This window comes from Notamacropus eugenii, chromosome 6 (assembly GCF_028372415.1).
Source record: "Notamacropus eugenii isolate mMacEug1 chromosome 6, mMacEug1.pri_v2, whole genome shotgun sequence".
NCBI classification, from domain to species: Eukaryota; Metazoa; Chordata; class Mammalia; order Diprotodontia; family Macropodidae; genus Notamacropus; species Notamacropus eugenii.
This window is the reverse complement of record NC_092877.1, coordinates 228,882,544-228,902,724: the sequence shown is the minus strand read 5'-3', so window position 1 is coordinate 228,902,724 and position 20,181 is coordinate 228,882,544. Positions and strand designations below refer to the sequence as shown.

The 20,181-nt window shown below is 38.4% G+C and overlaps 1 long non-coding RNA gene across 1 annotated transcript in view; it reads right to left on the bottom strand.

Annotated features, from left to right (window-relative positions):
* Positions 1-20,181, bottom strand: part of LOC140512736 (uncharacterized) — a 51,002-nt gene that overhangs the window by 273 nt on the left and 30,548 nt on the right. The window contains exon 2 of the long non-coding RNA XR_011969892.1: positions 13,541-13,607. This is a non-coding gene — a long non-coding RNA (uncharacterized lncRNA). The remainder of the gene's footprint in view (positions 1-13,540; positions 13,608-20,181) is intronic.

Genomic DNA, 20,181 nt, shown 5'->3' with positions numbered 1-20,181 from the left:
ATAAAGAGCTACAAGGGACCTCAATGCCAATGAGTCCAACCCCTTCATTTTACAGATGGGGAAGCTAAGAGAACATAAGTGATTTGTCTAGGATCCTGTAGCTAAAGTGTCAAAGTGAAATAAGTACTGGGACTGTTTCAGATCTGCTTGTTCCTCTCCTGAATAATAAGTATCTGAGGTAGAATTCAAACTGAGATCTTTCTGCTTCCAAGTCCAAAAAAAAGTTATAGCTATCAACTTTTTGAGTTTACATCTGGACAAGGTTTTCATAGGCACTTTCCTGGAAATAGACTGATGAGAACAGAACTTTCTCATCCTTTGTCAGTTTCTAGCCCTGAGATGATTTCAGATATTTCTCCAGTCCAGAATCCCAGACCTATGGTCAGTGACCTATTTACCAACCATCAATCAACTTTCTGCAGAGCCAAACTGTGGCAAGGTGACTCCTTGCAGTTGACACGAGGGTAAGGGAGGGATGATACATCCTCCCTGTACCCATCCATCAACCCAGTCCTCTAGCAGCTTGCTCCCTGTGGTGCAACAGCTCCTGCTTCTAAATTCTTTCACTTGAGGAAGATTCATTTGAATGTGGGCTAGAGGTGAGCTTGTATTCACAAGACAGGATGGCCTGATAATATATGCATATTTTGCAGTTGATATATAGTCTTCCCACTAGAAGGAGTTTTATATGTATCCCCCTTAGTGCCAGTAATCTTTCTTTTTAATTCTTTAGGAAATTAATAGCTTTATCTTTAGATTCACAGTGTGATATTTTTCAGGATGGTTGATCCGGCCAGTCTTCCATTTGTAAATCCCTTTCCTCAACCTCTCCATTGTTTTTGTCCCAAGTATAAAATAACCTCCATGAGGTTTTTCTGTGTTTCCCAAGGAGAAAACTCTAGAAGTGATGTAGAGAGGACACAATGGTCCTTCTGTGACCAGACCATGATTCTGGAGATGTTGCACAGATGTTACAAGATCCAGAGAATGCAAGCAAGAGCTGAGCAGTCACACCACTGACATGGAAGGAAGAGGAGAATTCTCCCTTTCAGAGAAAAAAAAACCAAGCCTTCGAGATAGTCATTCTGTCTCCATCAACCTATTCACCAATACAGTCACTGGAGGATCAAGTAGATGCATTTAGCATTTATTTAAATCAAGTAGATGCATTTATTTAAACATAAAATTTATCAAATGCTTACTATGTGCCAGACCCTATAGTAAGCAATGGGTACATACAAAACCAAAAATGTAGCTTACATTTTATTATAAAGCTTCCATTTCATTGTAAAGTGCATAAGATGATACAGGATGTAATGAGCAAGGACTCCCTTTCCTACCCAACTTAGGTGACAGTCAAAAATCATAAAGCTAAGGTTTCAGGTTTTTTCCATGAGGCGAGGGTGGAAAAGGGAAGAAACATCATGTCAGACCTGCTCCAGGGAGCGCTAATGTGACAACTTCATCTACGAATGTATATCAGGAACTCATTCATAATTGATGACCTTATAGAGTTGCCAGAGACTTTGAAAACTTAAATAACTCATCCACAGTGACACATCAAGGATATGTCAGAAGCAGGATTTAAACTATGGAATACCTAATCCTAAGACTGACCCATTCTCCATTATGCAACAGGGGCGTAGAAGACACAAGACCCCTAATACTTTCTACTAGGGGCATGAAGGAGACAAAGCTCTTTCTAGAAGGACAAATACTATGGCTAAATGCAATCAAAGAAATCATATGCACCAATCTCACTCATAAGAAAAATGAACAAATTATTATTTATTTCAAGATTCATTCAATTGAGTCTTTCTCAGACACCTCTGATACGCTAGTTATTATATTAATAACAATTGTTGCTAAAGAGCATTTTTAATATTTTCAGAAATTTTATTACAAACTTAACACCCAAATAATGAGTCTGTAAGGAGAGATTCTATCTATTCTATTTGACCCCAGAGGGTAGAAGCAGGGGCAATGGGCAGATATTGCCAAGAGATCAATTTATGCTTTATATTAGAAAAAAATATTTCCAACAATTAAAGCTGTCAAAAAATGGAACAGGCTGCCGCAGAGAGGTAATGGTAATTCCCCTTCCATGAAGGCTACTCCAGCTACTCCAACTCTCAAATTCTGTGATTCTGCGATTTCATAGATTTGGATGTTCCTTCCAGTGATCTAAGCTGCAATCCATCCTGTGCAACTGTTGTCTACACCCTTTGGCTGTCTCATTGGGTTGTGAGAACTGGACTGTTATTGACAGAAGCGATTCCATATTTGACCACTGATTGATCCCCCTACAGGAGAAATCCTGTATACCTAACAACTGGTGTAGTCAGCTACATTTAGGATTATGAATACAAGGTTATCAAATAATCAGCTTAGCAAACTTCATTTAATCCATGTAAGCAATGTAATCAAACTTTTCTAATCACAATGCCCCTGTGGTTGATAAAAGGGGTGTTGCAGTGTAAATTGACTCAGTGCCCTGAAAGTCCTCCTCCCATTCATTCCTAGAAACAACAATCAGCTATAAGGGCAGATTTCCAGGAGACCTGGGCTCTCAGTTAGAGTACACATCTATCATATGCCTGAGCCATCTTTTTTTTTGTTTTGGGTTTTGTTTGGTTTTTTTGGAGGGGGAATGCAAGGCTGTTGGGATGAAGTGACTTGCCCAAGGTCACACAGCAAGTTTTGAGCTTGGGTCCTCCTGACTCCAGGGCTGGTGCTCTACTCACTGAGCCACCTTTTTTTAAAAAAAAAACTGTATTTAGACAAACGCCAGAATACAAATACGGAATAGAGAAAAGAAACAAAAATATATCATAAACTTAAATATTGGAGCTTAAATACAAAGTAAGAAAGAACAAAATATGTTGTAACCATAGCAGAACATGAGAGGCCTCAAAATATTCAATAAATTTTAATCTCAGGAAAGCCTGTATGATAGATAATACACATTGTGTTGAGAATTATCATCTTTGCTTCCTTGTGAGTTTTCTTTTAGTTCTCTGCTGTGCACTTTTTTACTCCCCCCATCCCTCCAGAAAGCTACAATACAGTTTAGATATGTTCCTCTATAGCTATAGATACATAGAGCCTGAGCCATCACTGTGTAGTGATGGGACTGTCAGGGGGTGAGGGAGCCACACACTTGCCTGCCTCACGTTGGCATGCTGTGACTGGCCTGCCTGACTCATGAGTCTTAGACACCTTATGCTCCTTCTCAATACCTCCTCACCCACAATCTCCTCCCGAGGATGCACCCGACGTGATAAGAAAGCCTTTCTTTTCATCTCTTGAAATTCTGGAGATATCAATGAAATGCTTAGGACATCTCTTTTCCTTTGTCCACATCACTTTCCTTTCTGCTCATACTGAGCACTCATGATTTCTCTTACTTCATTTGTTGCATTAGTTATATATTACGGCATGCTCACATCCACTATGCCCCTCTCTATCGGCTTCTGCATCATATTAGTTTTTTAATTTTTCCAAGATCGTAGTGTTCAGTGGCTCATAGCCATATAATGCCAGTAGACTATTGGCATTATAAAGGTCAGCCTTCGTTTCTGAGAGAAGTTTGGAGTTATTAAAGGATTTTTACAATTTCTTGAAGGCAATATATCTTACTCTTTACTTTCTATTTAATTTTAGGCTCAGCTTGCTGTCCATTTGTACTTTGCCTCAGATATCGTACTGAAAAACAAGTTTTATAGCTTATCTATCTAATTACACATCATGATGAGCACAGTAGATACTCCTCATAGGTTTTTTTTTTTCCTCTGTGGGTAGTTAAACTGACTTCTTTTGAGTGGTAAGAGATCTCTTCTGAAAGGCTCTACAGTGTTCCAAGGTTTGATACAATTAGCAGGATATAAACAGAAACATCTGGAGGTTCTCAACATATGTAGGGAATCCCTCTTCAACTTGAATACTGTCTTCCCTATCATAGTGGCTAATATTTTTAGCAAGCCTACATTCTGACATTTATGTTCAAAGGCTCATCAGACAAGGTTACCATTATATCTTTCAAAAGAATTATGAGTAAATTTTGACATAGGGAAAGGAAATACCTTGCTGAAAGAAAACCTTTAAGGTGTCATTTTGTTCAGCAAAATAAAATGCCTTTAGAAGAACCAACAAATAATAAGAACAGTGGAATTTTATATTCTCTAGATATCCATCTATGATATGATAGTAATAAAGTGTTGTGCTGTGCTGTGCAATACTGAGTAAATTTACCCATACTCTACTAATGGTCTCACTAAGGATGCCCTTGATACATGAGTAGATAATTTTTCATAAAGATTTCATAGAGTAGGAATATAGGTTGACAACTAACCTTTTTTTTATAACCAACCAATTCTTTTTTTCCAATATTAATAAGGTCCAATATTTTTTCCTCATACTTTGGCATTTTCTGATTCTTTAAATACCTTAAAAATTAATTGCTTAGTGCCCTCATAATTATGTAACTTCCAACACTGATCTTCTCTGAATCTAATCTAGCTACTTCTCCCATCCCTGTTCTCTTTAGTGCCATTTCTCTCTCCTCTATAAGTACATATGGAACTGTAATGTTAGAATATGAATGTCCTGGCTCTATGGTTCTTGATGTTTAAAAGAAGTTAGTTATAAAAAATCTTGGCATACCTTTTCCAATTTTCTTCGGTTTGTTATGCTCAATACATTTTAATCCTTAACTGCCTCCAAGATGACTTTGTTTAGTTGGGTATTTTGCCAAGCTTTATTTAAACTGGCTTTATGTCATCTCACTCTTTTTTTTTTTTTTTGAGATTATACTGCTTATAATCTATCACTCTTCTCTGTAAGATTTTTTAAATGAGTATGTATTCAAAATCAGTATCATCTTTAGCTTCCATCTGCCTCCACTTGGCAAACAGGTTAAATGTTTGCAAACTAAGGTGTTTTTGAGGCATTTTTAGTGCCCTTGTTAGGTCCATTAATTTATACCATTTAAATTTCCTATAAAATTATTAGTCCTTTTTTCCCTCTATTACCCACTTTTAATTAACATTAACTTATTTAAATAGGTCAAGGTTGAATCATATCAATAGCATATCATTTCTTTTCTCACTTTATTCTTACTTCTAGTTTTATATTCATTTTTATCTTTGCTATGACAAGTTTGTGATCTGACTGGAAAGAAATAGCTAATTCACGAATGACACCCACGTTGGTAATGAATCATTTCCTATCTGTTAAAATGTGACACATTTCATGGTACTGTTGAACAGGCATTTTCCCTTCACTTGATCACTGTACCATCTGAACTACTCTTTCAAGGTCTATATCTCCTGGCAAGTCAAGGCACAACTTGGGCTCACCCTCTCAGAAGTCACGTTTCCCTCCAAGCTGACACTGACTATGGAATCCAGAAAGCCCAAATACCAGAGACATCTATCAGGTTCAAAACGTCCACCTCCTGGAATCACTGATCATCTGTGCTCAGGAAAAAACAGCAAACAGAAAACAGAAAATGCAGCCAGAGCTTTTGAGATTCAGCTTCATGTTTACCTAGACAAGTACATTTTTCCAGGCTTTTGGTTTGCCAGGAGGATTGGAGTGGAGGCAGAGGGAAAGGTGTCTAAATGCCAACTCATGCTCAGATGAAAGAAAGAAGAGACTAAGTACAGAAAATGTCTCTCACTTTTAAGTGTATCAGGTGGGCAATTCCCACTGTTCAGATGCCAGTCCTCTGACTTAGTCCCCCAAATCCTATCAAAGAGAGGAAGAAAAGGTGACAAATAGAAAACAATCAGAAGTTTCTGTTTGCACATGTCTTTTGATAAGAGAAGGAAGGAGGAAGGGAGGGAAGGAAAGGGAAGAGAGATTAGGGAGGGGAAGGGGAGAAAGGAAGGGAGAAGGATGAAAGGGGATGAAAGGGAGGATGGAGGAAGCTAGAGGGAGGGAGGGGGAAGGAAACAAACATTTATTAAGCATCTATTATGTGAAAATGCACTGGGCTAAGCACTTGACAAATTTGATATAATATGGTCCTCACAAAAACCCTGGGAAAGAAGTGCTATTATTATACCCATTTTACAGTTGAAACTGAAGCAGAAACTGAGTGACTTGCCCAAGGTCACAGTATCTGAAGACAGATGTCTTATCTCACTTTTCACTTTCTCTTTAATTTTAAGTTCAGCTTGCTGTCCATTTGTACTGTGCCCCAGATATCATACTGACAGACAAGTTGTATAGCTTGTCTATCTGATTACATGTCATGATGAGTCAGTAGACACTCCTCCTAGGTTTCTTTTTTCCTATGTAGGTTAAACTGACTTTTTTTGAGTGGTAAGGGGTATCTTCTGAAAGACTCTACAGTGTTCCATGGCTTGATACAACCAGCAGGATGCAAACAGAAACATCTGGAGCATCTCATCATCTGTAGGGAATCACTCTTCAATTTGGATGCTGTCTTCTCTATCATAGTGGCTAGACCATGTCTGAGGCTAGATGTGAACTCTGGACTTCCTGACTCCAAGCTCAGTGCTTGATCTACTGCATCACTCGCTGGACCACAGTAATTATGTCACCAGAAGGGGCTTAATCCCAGGCATGCTCCCCAGAAAGGATAGCCACAGTTACAATGACACAAAGTCCCTGTGTTGTCCTTGGCCTTTTTTGTTTCTTATTCCTCATTCCTGATATATTTCTCACCATCCTCTCCTCTTTGCACCTTTGCATGGAAGTTCAAAGTATATAATGATTTAATTTGGAAGGTCTTCTGAAATTTTTAATAGAATTAATTTAATAGAATTTCTCAATTCCTCCTCTGTAACATAAACTGAAATTATTTTTATGGTGGTCTTTTGTACATTAGCACAAGGGCTGTGATGACCAATGCAATTAACCACAACATCTAACATGGCTTCATAGATCTGATCATTAGAGGGCAATTTATACTGGATGGCTGAAGGAGAAGTCAGACTAGTGCCTGATGCCAGTATTTAGGCCTCAAGGCCACAGGTTCCCCACCCCTTAGAGTGTCAACTTGCTGGCAGATTCACTTGTTTTCACAGAGATAAACAGAACCACAGAGACACACAGAGAGAGGCAACTAAGCCTCTGGGTCTTCCTAAAGGTGTAGCTGCGTTCTTTGGGCTCTCTAGGAGATGCCCTAGATTTAGGTAGATCTCTCCTGGCCAGGAGAATCGTTTGTTGTGTCTGCCTTTTCCCATTTTCCATAGTGCCTTCTGTGTATCCAGGGTTCTGTCTTCTGGGGCTGACAATGCAATGATGACATGGCCTTCCTAAGATAACTTGCATGACTACTCTGTGCCCCAGCAATCATTTAGGACTCTGCTTCTTAAACTTGAGACTTATTTGAGACCTCCTGGCATAACAGGAAGGGTGGCACCACCTCCTATGGGCTGTGTTCTCAACATATGTGAGATGAGTGAAAATGAGGAGATACAGATGACAACAAATTTTCAAGACTGGGTGGCTAGAAGGATGGTGATATGCCCTTGACAGAGAAATTTAGAAGAGAGGTGGGTTACAGCAGAAAGATAATATAGTAAGATCTTCCCATCTAGACCCATCTAGGGCTGCCCATTCCATAAGACTCATTCTGGGCCATTGAAAATTAAAAGAAGGAGGATGGGTGGGGCTCTTGCTGGTCTCTCTCTGCTGTGCCCACCAGCCAAAGCCATGTGATCTAAGCAGGGAAGGGAAAGAGGGAGGGCAAAGGGGCAGTTGCTAAATGGCAATGATGCAACTGTTGTTATGGGGGCTCTATTTGTGGTATAGGTTATAACTGCCCTGAGGGTAGAAAACAATTCACTCTGAAATGCTATCACTCATATGTGCTTTGATACCCTCAAGTCAGACTAGCTTTTAGAGGCTACCAAATATCTAATAGCTGATATCAAACATTTAGTATCAGATATTCGATATCCAATATATAATCATATGCAATATATCAAATGATATACATAGCAAATATATAATATAAATACGATATGTATTTGAGGTACATATCAAATATAGAGTATAAATATTAAAGAAATATTAAATATAAATTAAATATTGCATACGAATAAATATTAAAGTGTTATAAAAAAACACAGGACAATTATCAAGTATGACAATTACCAGTTAAACTAGTTAAGTGTAATATGACACAGACTGGATACAGTGAAGATTTTCAGATCTCACAATCATGTCTCACTGTAATGCCAGTCATGGTACTGTGTTAAGTGTTGGGAATTTTAAAAAAGGGCAAAAACAGTCTCTGTTCTTCAGGGGGCTTACTCCCAATGACTGGCACAACATGTAAATACTAAGATAAATAGAAGACACACAAAGGAAGTGGAGGGTAGCCTTAGAGAGAAAGATTCCAGCCTCTGGGGTAACCTGGAAAGTCCTCCTAGAAAAGATAGTATTACAGTCAAGTCGAGAAGGAAGCCAGAAATTCTAAGAGGCAGAGAGCATTCCAGGCTCCTTTCTGGAAGTGTGGGGTTTCTCAGGTTCTAGGCATTTTTTCTGCCTGTCACCCAGAAGCGGAACATTCTTCCTCCTTATTTCTGCCTACTGACCTTCCTGGCTTCCTTTAAATCTCAACCAAAAGTTCCATCTTCTATAAGCAGCTTTTCTCAACTTCTCTTAATTCTAGTGCTTTCCCTCTGTTAATTCTTTCCTGTTTATCCTGAATATGACTTGTTTGTATATATCTGTGTGCATATTGTCTCTCCTATTAAATTGTGCATTCCTTAAGGGCAGGGACTAACTTTTGCCTCTTTTTGTATCCCCAGAGCTTAGCACACTGCCTGGTATGCAAAAGGTTTAATAAATGTTTATTGATTGATTTAATTTCTATGATACGTACATATTGCCCCAATATCATTTTGTCCAGTGCCAATAATTATCTCTCCCATATCACTTAGTCATTTGGTATGTCCTCAATATCATTTATAAATACTTCACATTGATTAAGAGATATTTATTGAGAAGATAGAATAAGAAGCCCAATTAGGGTCACTCTCCCCTCTGCCTTTCCAGATCTGGAGATAGTACGCTCAGACCTGATGGTCATTACTAATCATTTGTCCTACTACATACTCTCCCTTCTGGGCAGCATTTCATCAGTTCACAAGCAAGGTCAAGCAGGTTGCTCTTCAGGGCTGTCTGTGCTACCCAATGAACTCAGCTACCAGCAAATTCTGGTATGAACTCTCATCCCTAGACTTTGGGTAGGAGATCCCTTTTAAAGCCTAGCCTATTACATCCCCAACACTCATTCAACTGAGAAAAAGAATGAAACTCAGACTAGTTGCCTCATGTCCTCATTTGCGGATTCTCATCAGTCCACATGGGGTGAGTAGGTCATAGGCCCTACTTCCTCTCTCTACCCCAGGTGATTTATAGCAGTCCCTGACTTAGATCAATATCAGGAAGAGAGAGATTTTGCTTGTTCTTCATGACTTTTATGATCACATCCAGTTCCAGTTCACCAGTCTTTTAAAAGGCTTTGCGTTATCACTCAAGAAACCCAATAGAAAACACTTACAAAATACTTCCGCATTTTCTGAAGGGTAGGGCAGGGCTCTCCATTCCACAGTTCCTGAAACAGGTTTGCAGTAGAGATAGTAGATAGAGCAAATGCTCCTAGGACTCCCTGTCCTACTCCACATCTGTCCAACCTCCCCTGCCCCTTAACACATACTAATTATTATGGATAATGGGCAGCCAGGCATACTAGAAAAATTAGACTTTAGAGACAAGAAGACCCCAATTTAAGTCCAGCCCCTGACACAGACTGGCTGTACGATGCTAAACAAATCACTGACTGAGTGCACTAACTCTAACTTATGTAGACTGTGCCACCCTACACTGGTAGAAGGAGTTTCCTCATCAGGATTTCCTCATATCAACAAAGTCACAAGCCTCAGTCTCTATCCCTCTTCTGGATAAGTAGGTACTAAAATCATTATTCCTCTTCTGCACTTGGGCTTTACAAAGTCTGATTACTGAGAAGGGTAGAGGGTTAGGGCTAACTCAGTCAACAAACATTTTGGGGAAGGTAAAGATAACTCAGTCCATCAAAACAAAACAAAACAAAACCACTCGAGTGTCACCTTAGAGATGGCGAAGAACTTAAGGATCATCCAGTTATTCCAACTCTCAGATTTTGCAAAGGAGTAAACTAAGATCCAGAAAATGGAATCGACTTGGGCAAGTTGACAAAGTAAGGCTTATCCAACTTTGTGGCATTTAGAAAGTTTAAGAGACCATTTCTGGGTAATTGGTCATTTTATGAATAATTTTAACAAAAAAAGTACAGTATCACTCTCAAATGCCATGGCAGCAGACTCGCCCTTTATATGCCCTTGGAAAGGGGTGTTCCTGAGGATAGCGATCAGCTATGACTGGTTAACAATTAATGAGGGGCTGCACCTAGTCCACTATTAAGTCACTCACTCCATTATGTCACTCACTACTAAGTTACCACCCTCCCTAGGGAAATCTATTTAAAGAATTTATCCCCACCCAAACCTGAATAGAAGGTTGGGTGGGGTCAGATCAAGATTGAAGAGTTAATTTAATTTCATTATCTGTAATGTCCTCCAAGAGACTAAACTTTGAAATGAGAAGGAAAAGGGGGAAACTCAGGATCTCCCCCATCTCATTGTTTATTAATAATCATTTCTCTCAATTTATACTGTAAGTTAAGCTGAGTTGAGGTTTTGCCAGACTGAGCCCAAATCTAATAGACTCAGATTTTTGGAGATGGAAGGAACCTAGACATCACTTTGTCTATGCATCTCATTTGATTAGGACAAGAATCCACACCTCCAGAATTCCCTCTCAGGCCAAAACTTTTAGGCAAGATGTTGAAATTTGTCTTCCAAATTTCCACTAGCCTTTCCATAACAGCTGGTCTCACAATAATATTAGCTTGTATTTATATAGCACTTAAAGGTTTTCACAGTACTTCACACATATTAGCTCATTTGATCCTCATAACAACCCTGTAAATCAGGTTGTTACCACCCCATTTTACAAAAGAGGAAACTAAGGCTGAGTGTTTGTCTGAAGTTAGACACCTAGCCGTTTTCTCAGGCAGGCTTCCAATTTAGGACTACCTGACTCCCAGTTCAATATGCCACCTAGGTGGCTCTGTCCTTTGAGACATTGAAGTGCCATGACTCAGAATAAGCCACTTAGGAAGGAGACCCTTAAAGTCTTTTAACAACACTGTAGCTAGACCCAAGTTCACCACTCCAGCTCCTCAATTCCATTTTACAGATTCAAGCGCTGCCTCCCTCCTTTGCCTACCCTAATCCCCAGTCTAGGGGCAGATCAGACTGAGAGGTGGGAAAAAACTACTAAAACTGCCAAACATTTTCCTAACCCTACCCCACCCCTATTCTCTCAATAATCAGAGGAAAATCCATTGGGGGAAGACAAAGGCCCTTAGGATGAATTAGGCAAGGGTAATTTCAAAAGGTATTGCCTCTCTCAAGTTCTAGTTAGGATCAAATATCTGTAAAGCATCTAATGGTGCCTAGCACATAATAAGCAATTAACAAATCACTTTCCCTTTCCCCCTAGCCAGAGGCACTGTTTCTCTTCCCTAGCCTAGATCTCCACCTAAAGGCCCCAAGGAGATAGTGGGGAGAGAAATTGAGAAACCAGGCAACTGCTATGGACATGGTGGGAGCCTGCTTCTTGGGTCAGTGCTCACAGTCAAAGAAAATGCCCATTTAGTGAACACAGTAGTTGACTCTCAACAGGTCTTCTTCCCAAGCCTGGGCTATGCCAGAGGTTGGATTCTACCACTTTCTTTAGGCAGACAGAAGAAACCCCCAAGACCTTGACAGACAGTGGTGGTCCCTTTATAACACCTACACACTGTCCCAGTCACCAGCTCCCACCCGTCCACTCCTCTCCCCTTCTCCTCCCTTTTTTCTTAGAGGAATACAAACCGTGGTCAAAAATCCTTTAAATCTCTTGCCCTGGGGTACATTTCCCACCTTTGGGCAATTTACCAGGACTATAGCAAAGGCTCTATGGAACTGTCCTAGTTACAGCTTGGCCAGAGATCACTGTATAAACCAGTCTGACTGGAACTCTGAGTGAGTGAGAAGTAATAGAAAAAACCAGTCTAGAAAGAAAGGCTGCCTATCTTTTAATAAGTCCATTTTGCCATATTTGTATGACCATAGCCACCAAATAGAGAAGGGCAGGTGATCTCACCTTGACCTTAGTTTAGGAAGAAGGTCACCAGCAGGGAATGATAGTGAACTTTTTGACTCAAATATTCTGCTACTTCTAGAATAAAGCACAGCCATGAGACTATTTTGTTTGCCATAAGTTCTGATTCACCAGAGAGAAACTGAGTTTCACAAAACAAAATACACTTGTCTTAAAACACCAAGATAGTGCCCTCTTAGGTTTCTTTTAAGTTTTTTAGATAATACATCAGATTCAGCTGTTTATTAGTTCCTAGCTTTTCGTCTACAATTAGTATGATTCTTTAAACCAGAGTAAACTCACTATTGCCTGAGGCCTTCTATCTCTATCTTCATATCAATACTAGGCACCACCTTTCCTCATCTTAATTGCCAGGGTCATTTTCCTCACTAGGGAAAAGTATACATTAGCATGCCAAGAACTAATTCTTCAACCTGCTAAAGCATTTTTTCCCAAGGGACTGTATTAAGAGAAATGCTGTGAACAGTGGTTGGAAAATGGTCATTTCAACTGTGAGAACTGATTAGCCATTCAGAAAAGTTCCCTTTTAGATACTGATAATATAAAAATAGACTATGTGTTTCTTTCATGCTCACCTTTTTGTGATAGTCTTTTGGTTCTTTGTACAGGTATACCTTATTTTACTGCTCTCCACAGATACTGTGGGTTTTATTTGTTTCCAATTTGAAGATTTATGCCTAGTCAACAGGTACCATTTTTCCAACAGCATGTCTCTGTATTACATTTTGATAATTCTTGCAATTTTCCAACTTGTTCATTACTATCATATGTTCTGGTGATCTGTGATCTTTGGTGTTACTATATAATTGTTTTGGGGCACCAAAAGACAACAAACTTAATTGATAAATGTCGTGCATGTTCCCACTGCCCTACCAAGTGGCAGTTTCTTCAACTCTCTCCATCTCCTCCAACCTCCCTATGGCCAGAGACAACAATATTGAAATTAGGCCAATGAATAATCTTACAATGTTCAAGTGAAAGGATGAGTCGATTGATGCTGGAAATTTCATTGTTTTCTTATTTTAAGAAATTTCCACATTCACCTCAGTCTTCAGCAACCATTACCCTAATCAATCAGTGGCCATCAACATCAAGGCAAGACCTTCCACCAGCAAAAAAATTACCACTTGCTGAAGACTCAGATAATGGTTAGCAATTTTTTAGTAATAGAGTACTTTCTAATTTAGATGTGCACATTTTTTAGACATAGTACTATTGTACACTTAGTAGATTACAATATAATATAAACATAAGTTTTTTGAGAAACCAAAAAATTCATGTGACTTACTTCATTGCGATATTCACTTTATTGTGGTGGTCTGGAGCAGAGTTCATATCTCCAAGGTATGCCTGTACTAGAAAATAACAGGAATTATTTTGAAAGATAAGTTATTGGAAGGCCATTAGAATTTTTAATCCCAATGAAATAAATAATTTAACATAATGCTGACTAGAAATGTCAATGGACCATTTTATATAATTAGAATAAATGTTTGTGAAAATTATAGGGAAAAGCAAACAGCTCCCCCCATCAAAAAAAGTCCATAATTTCTTCTGGATTGTAAACATATAAATTCACAGTTACCAAAACTGCCTGATACTATGTAAAAGGCAGATCAATGGAACAGGATAAAAGTCGCAGAAATGGATCTGATTACATTTAAAAAGTTAACATGTGATAATCCTACTTTGTCATATTAAAAAAAAAGGGAGTGTTTGGAGAATATAGGTAGATAATTAAGAGAGCGTGGAATCTCTGAAGTCAAGGAAAAGATGTCAGGATAATCAAGAACTGGAAGGGACCTGAGAGGCCCTTTGTCCAACCTTCATTTATAGATGAGGAAACTGAATTCCAAAAGGATTAATCAACCTATCCAAGGTCACACAGGTTGTAAACATCAGAAGCAGGATTTGAACCCAGGTCCTATGATTCCACAGCCCTCGTGCTTTGAGCCATATGCTGCTGCCTTCCTGTGCAATCCTTTGGGGAAAGAGCATCTAGTGGTACAAGATGGTCATTAATTCAGATGTGGTAGAGAGATTAAGGAGCCTGAGCACTGAAAATGAAAGGCAATTAGGAGGTCATTGGTATCTACTTTTGGCAAATACAAGCCACATTGCAAATGGTTAAATAGAGTGGAAGGAAAGGAAATGAAAGCTCTTTTCTAAGATGTTATATGTGCAGTTCATCCCCCTCATCACCTCTTACTTGGACTACTGCAATAGCCTTCTGATTAGTCTACCTGCTTGAAGTTTTTCCCATCTCCAATGCATCTTCCAAACAGCTGACAAAGTGATTTTCCCCAAGCACAGATCTCACTGTCACTCTACTGTTGCCTCTAGGATAAAACAGAAACTCCTCCATTTTTCTTTTAAAGATCTTCAACACCTGGCCCCTATTTCTCTTTCAAGTGTCATTGTGTATTTTGTTGCTTAGCTGTTTTTCAATTGTGTCCAACTCTTCATAATCTCATTTGGGATTGTCTTGACAGAGATATTAGAGTGCTCCAGCTTGTTTTACAGATAAGGAAACTGAGGCAAACAGGGTTAATGATTTGTGCAGGGTCACACATCACCCTACCTTTTTGCACCTCTGCTGCCTACTCAAATTGAACTCTGTTTCTCACAAATGATACTCCATCTCTGTGTCTTTGCACCTGCATAAAATGTACTGCCTCTTTTCCTCTTCATTGAATTCTTCACTTCCTTCAAGACTCAACTCAAGCACCACCTTATGCACAAAACCTCTGATCCCCTCAAGTCTGAGTTCTGTCTTTTTTCTAACAGTCTTATATTTAATTGACTTGAATTTATTTTGTATTTATTCTGTATAGATATACATATTTACAAATACCTATATATACATGCTGCTCCTTTAGTAGAGGGCAGAGATTGCTTCTGTCTTTCTTTCTGTCTTTGTATCCCCACAGCCTTCCCAATTCTTGCAGAGGTCATACTACCTCTACGGGGCAGTGGAACATGGTGGTGGTAGTAGCTTCTGATACAATTGGAGGGAGTTGAATAAAAATAAGGGGGCAGTGGAAGCATAAGGAAAGAAAAGAAGAAAATTTTGAAAAACCATTCACACATGTTTCATTTGTTGTGTAAAGGAGTTGTTAATGTTGTGGTGATTACATTATTTTCCAAATACACAAACAAAATGCAAGTTATAACTGATCAGTGGTCAAGTCCACCAACAGGTCTTAACAAGCAAGTGTTGGCAGGGGAGTGTGTTGCACATTGTCAGGAAGTTCAGCCTACATATGAAGGAATATGTGTGTGTAGTGACTTATTTACAATATGGTACTATACAGTTACATGATGCAATATTGTGTCATCAAAATTTCAATGCAGGAAAATCCCACAAATTTACAATTAATTATTAAATTTAAGATGTCATTTTAAAAAATATATTTTTTCAAATGATGCAAATTTTTTTAAAAAATTCAAAAGTTAAAGAAAGTAGATTTCTGGGGGTAGGGTTCCAACCAGTTAGCCCCCAAGTAAAACCTCACCTCAGAGTATATATACACTTTTCAGAGTCAGAGAACATCAAGACCCTACAGAATCAAGTGCCCCATTAGAAATTAACAAAAGATATGGGCCTTTCTACAGAACAAATCTCCCTTAATCAAGCTTTCCTTAATAGGCAGGCCCATGAATGAGTGGGGAAGATCTTTAACTAGCATTAACATTACAATAGGGAAAAAATTCACAGAGAGAAAGCACTCGAATTAAGAGGAATTTGGGGAATGCTTTCTATAGAAGGTGGGATTTTAGTTGGGTCTTAAAGGAAGTCAGAGAAGTCAATAGAGAGGGAGAACATTCCAGGCATAGGAGAAAACCAGAGAAAATGCTCAGAGTGGAGAAATGGAAAATCTTGTTCCTGGAACAGGCAGAAAGCCAATGTAAATGGATGAAAGAGTATGTGTTGAAGAGTAAGGTATAAGAAGCCTGGAAAGGTACAAGGAGGTTAAGTTATGAAGGGTTTGGAATGCCAAAGAGAGTATTTTGCACTTGAGGCAAGCCAGAGCCTGTGGAGTTTATTGAATAGTGGGGTGATAATATTGGTCATGTGGATAAATAGTACCAATAAACTTAGTAGGTTCTATTAAATACTTTGACTGATCAGTCAGGGAAGTTTGGGAGAATTTTAATTGATCAAGTAGTTCCCCAGAGTCAAGGCTTTAATATTTTGTTTTCTTCTTAGATCAGGGCAGGGATAGGGACTAGACCTTGTGATTTCAATGATATTGAGAACTCCTGGATGAACATAATCCTCCCCTTACTGATTCAGACTGACAGCTTCTCTGAAACTTGTGGCCCTAAAGAGTTGCTAAGATAACTTATAAGTTAAGTGATTTGCCCTGGATCACATACATAGTATGTGTTAGAAATGAGTCTTGAATTCATGTTTTCATAGTTCCAAGGCCAGCTCACTCCTATAGTAGTAGTAAATTATAATTATAGTTATCTCTCCACATCACAGGCACAATGCCCCCATTATCTGGAAAATCCAGGTAAATTTTTTGGCCCTTCCTTTGTATCAGAGAAGAAGTCTGCATTATTATGGCATTAAAAGATAAAATATGTTGATATCACATGTCACTATATATATATATATATATATATATATATATATATATATATATATATGTGTGTGTGTGTGTGTGTGTGTGTGTGTGTGTGTGTGTGTATTATATATATTATATATAATATACAAATTATATATAATATATATATAAAATGCCTTTCTGAGTTTCTAAGCTTTCTCTATGCTAGCCTTTGCATGTTGTCTGTAGCTTCCACAAAACTCCTCCAAAATTCCCCATTTAATTTCTTATGCCAATCTGAGATATATAAAAACTGCTATGGGGAAAGTCAAGATGGGAAAAGTTATGATATGAAAGGGATAACTCATTCTTATTGGATAACATTTATATAGTGCATTAAGACTTACAAAGTGCTTTCAAAATCATACATATATATGTTATATATATGTATGCATCTTTTTCTACATAATTGGTATATCTGGGTAGAAATTTTTATTTCATAGAACCATAGAACTCAAAGTCAGAAGGACCTCAGAAACTATATAGTACAGTTCCGAATCACAAAATAACCGTACCTCGGAGTTGCCCTGGGTTTTTCTTAATCAGGCAGAGTGACAGAAGACTCCAGGTATCTATCAGCTCCATCTTAAGTTACTAATGCCATCCCCATTTGAGGGGCTATAGGAAGTCTAGCCTTCTAGGTCTAGAAAGATAGGAGACTATGATTAAGTACTTTGTAAATGTTTCTTTAATATTCATTCACATTTGGATAAACACTTAGGCTTATCCAATATCTACTTATCTGGTAGAGCGAACAGGCTAAGAAGAAAAACACAAATAACTATACTATGCAGTACTAATTAAGGGTAAAATAGCATTTCAAAATGAAATTTTGTGACATCATAGGAGCAAAGTTATTAACAGCTTGGGAGGGGCTGAGGAAAGAAGGGCTTTAAAGATTGGGTTATGAATTTAGTCATCAGAGAGGGGGAAGGCATCCTGGGTATAGAGAATCAGGTGAGTAAAGGAGTGAGTGTTCATGGGGTCAAAAAGTAATCCATTTTCTTTTTCTTTTAATTTAATTTAATTTTTTTTAATGTTCTACAATAACTACCATAAAATTTAGATTTTAACCCCCCACACCTACCCCCTCCACCTCCCTCCCTCCCCAAGATGGCATACAATTCTATATAGGATCTACATATACTTTCCTATTGAATACATTTTCACTATAGTCATGCTATGTCAACGAACTAAAATAAATGGAAGAAATCATAACAAATCAAAACATAATACACAAAAACACACACATAAACATGATATGCTACATTCTGTGAATGAATTCCATAGTTCTTTCTCTGAGTGCGGAAGGCATTTTGCCTTAGAAAACCATTGGGATTATTTTTTTTAAGTTCTTGCATTATTACGAAGTTCCAAGTCTACCAGAAAAAAACTCCACACACTATGGTCGTTGCTGTGCAGAGTTCTCCTGGTTCTGCTCCTTTCACTTAGCATCAGATCATATAAGTCCTTCCAGGCCTCCCTGAAGTCTTCTTGTTCATCATTTCTTATGGCACAATAGTACTCCATTATATTCATATACCGTAATTTATTCAGCCATTCCCCAGTTGATGGGCAAGTTCCCTTGACTTCCAGTTTGGGGCAACTACAAAGAGTGCTGCTATAAATATTTTTGTACATGTGGGACCCCTTCCCATTTTTATGATCTCTTGGGGATACAGTCCTAGTAGCAATATTGCTGGGTCAATGGGTATGCACATTTTTGTAGCCCTTTGGACACAGTTCCAAATTGCTCTCCAGAATGGTTGGATGAGCTCACAGCTCCACCAACAATGAATTAGTGTTCCAACTCTCCCACATCCTCTCCAACATTTATCATTTTCTTGTTCTGTCATGTTTGCCAATCTTATAGGTGTGATGTGGTACCTCAGAGATGTTTTGATTTGCATCTCTAATCAAAAGTGATTTAGAGCATTTTTTCATATGATTATAGATAGCTTTAATTTCTTCCTCTGAAAATTGCCTGTTCATATCCTTTGACCATTTTTCAATTGGAGAATGACTTGAATTGTTGTACATTTGACTCAGTTCTCTATATATTCTAGAAATGAGGCCTTTATCCCCGAGCTTAGCTGTAAAAATTCTTTCCCAATTTACTACATCCCTCCGAATTTTGGTTGAATTGGGTTTGGTTGTGCAAAAACTTTTCAGTTTCATGTAATCAAAATTATCCATCTTGCATTACATAATGCTTTCTATCTCTTCTTTAGTCAAAAATTCTTCCCTTCTCCATAAATCTGATAAATACACTATTCCTTGCTCCTCCAGTTTGTCCATGGTATCAATCTTTATACCTAGATCGTGTACTTATTTGGACTTTATTCCCGTGTACAGTGTCAGGCATGGGTCTATGCCTAGTTTCTGCCACACTATTATCCAGTTTTCCCAGCAATTTTTGTCAAACAGTGAGTTCTTATCCCAGAAGCTGGTGTCCTTGGGTTTATCAAACAGGAGGTTGCTATGTTCCTTGCCTACTGTGTCTTGAGTGCTAAGTCTATTCCACTTGTTTACCCTTTTGTTTCTTAGCCAGTACCAAGTGGTTTTGATAATTGCTGCTTTATAATACAATTTGAGATCTGGTAGTGCTAGGCCACCTTCCCTAGCATTTTTTTTCATTAGTCCCTTTGGTATTCTGGACCTTTTGTTCTTCCAGATGAATTTTGATATTATTTTATCCAGCTCTAGAAAATAATTATCTGATAGTTTAATTGGTATGGCACTAAATAAGTAAATTAATTTAGGTAGAATTGTCATTTTTATTATATCAGCTCGGACTACCCATGAGCAACTGATGTTTTTCCACTTACTTAAATCTGACTTTATTTGTGCAAAAAGTGTCTTGTAATTGTGCTCATATAGTCCCTGGGTTTGTTTTGGCAGGTAAATTCCCAAATATTTTATAGTGTCTACCCTAGTTTTAAATGGGATTTAAAGTAATCCATTCTCACTGAAACCTAGGCTGTTTGGGTAGGTGGGGAGGAATAATATGTGAAGAAACTTGACAAGTTAGGTAACATTAGATCATGAGACCATAGGACCATAGATATACATTTGGGAGGGCCCGCAGAAGGCTATCTAATCCAGCCCTTACATTTTACAGAGGAGGAAACTGATACCCATAGAGGTTAGTTAAGTGACTTGCCCAAGGTTATATTTCTTGAAGGGCAGCTAGGTGGTGCCATAGTGCACAGAGTGCCAGGCCTGGAGTCAGAAAGACTTATCTTCCTGAGTTCAACTCTGATCTCACACACTTAGTAGCTGTGTGACCCTGGACAAGTCAATTGGTCCTGTTTGC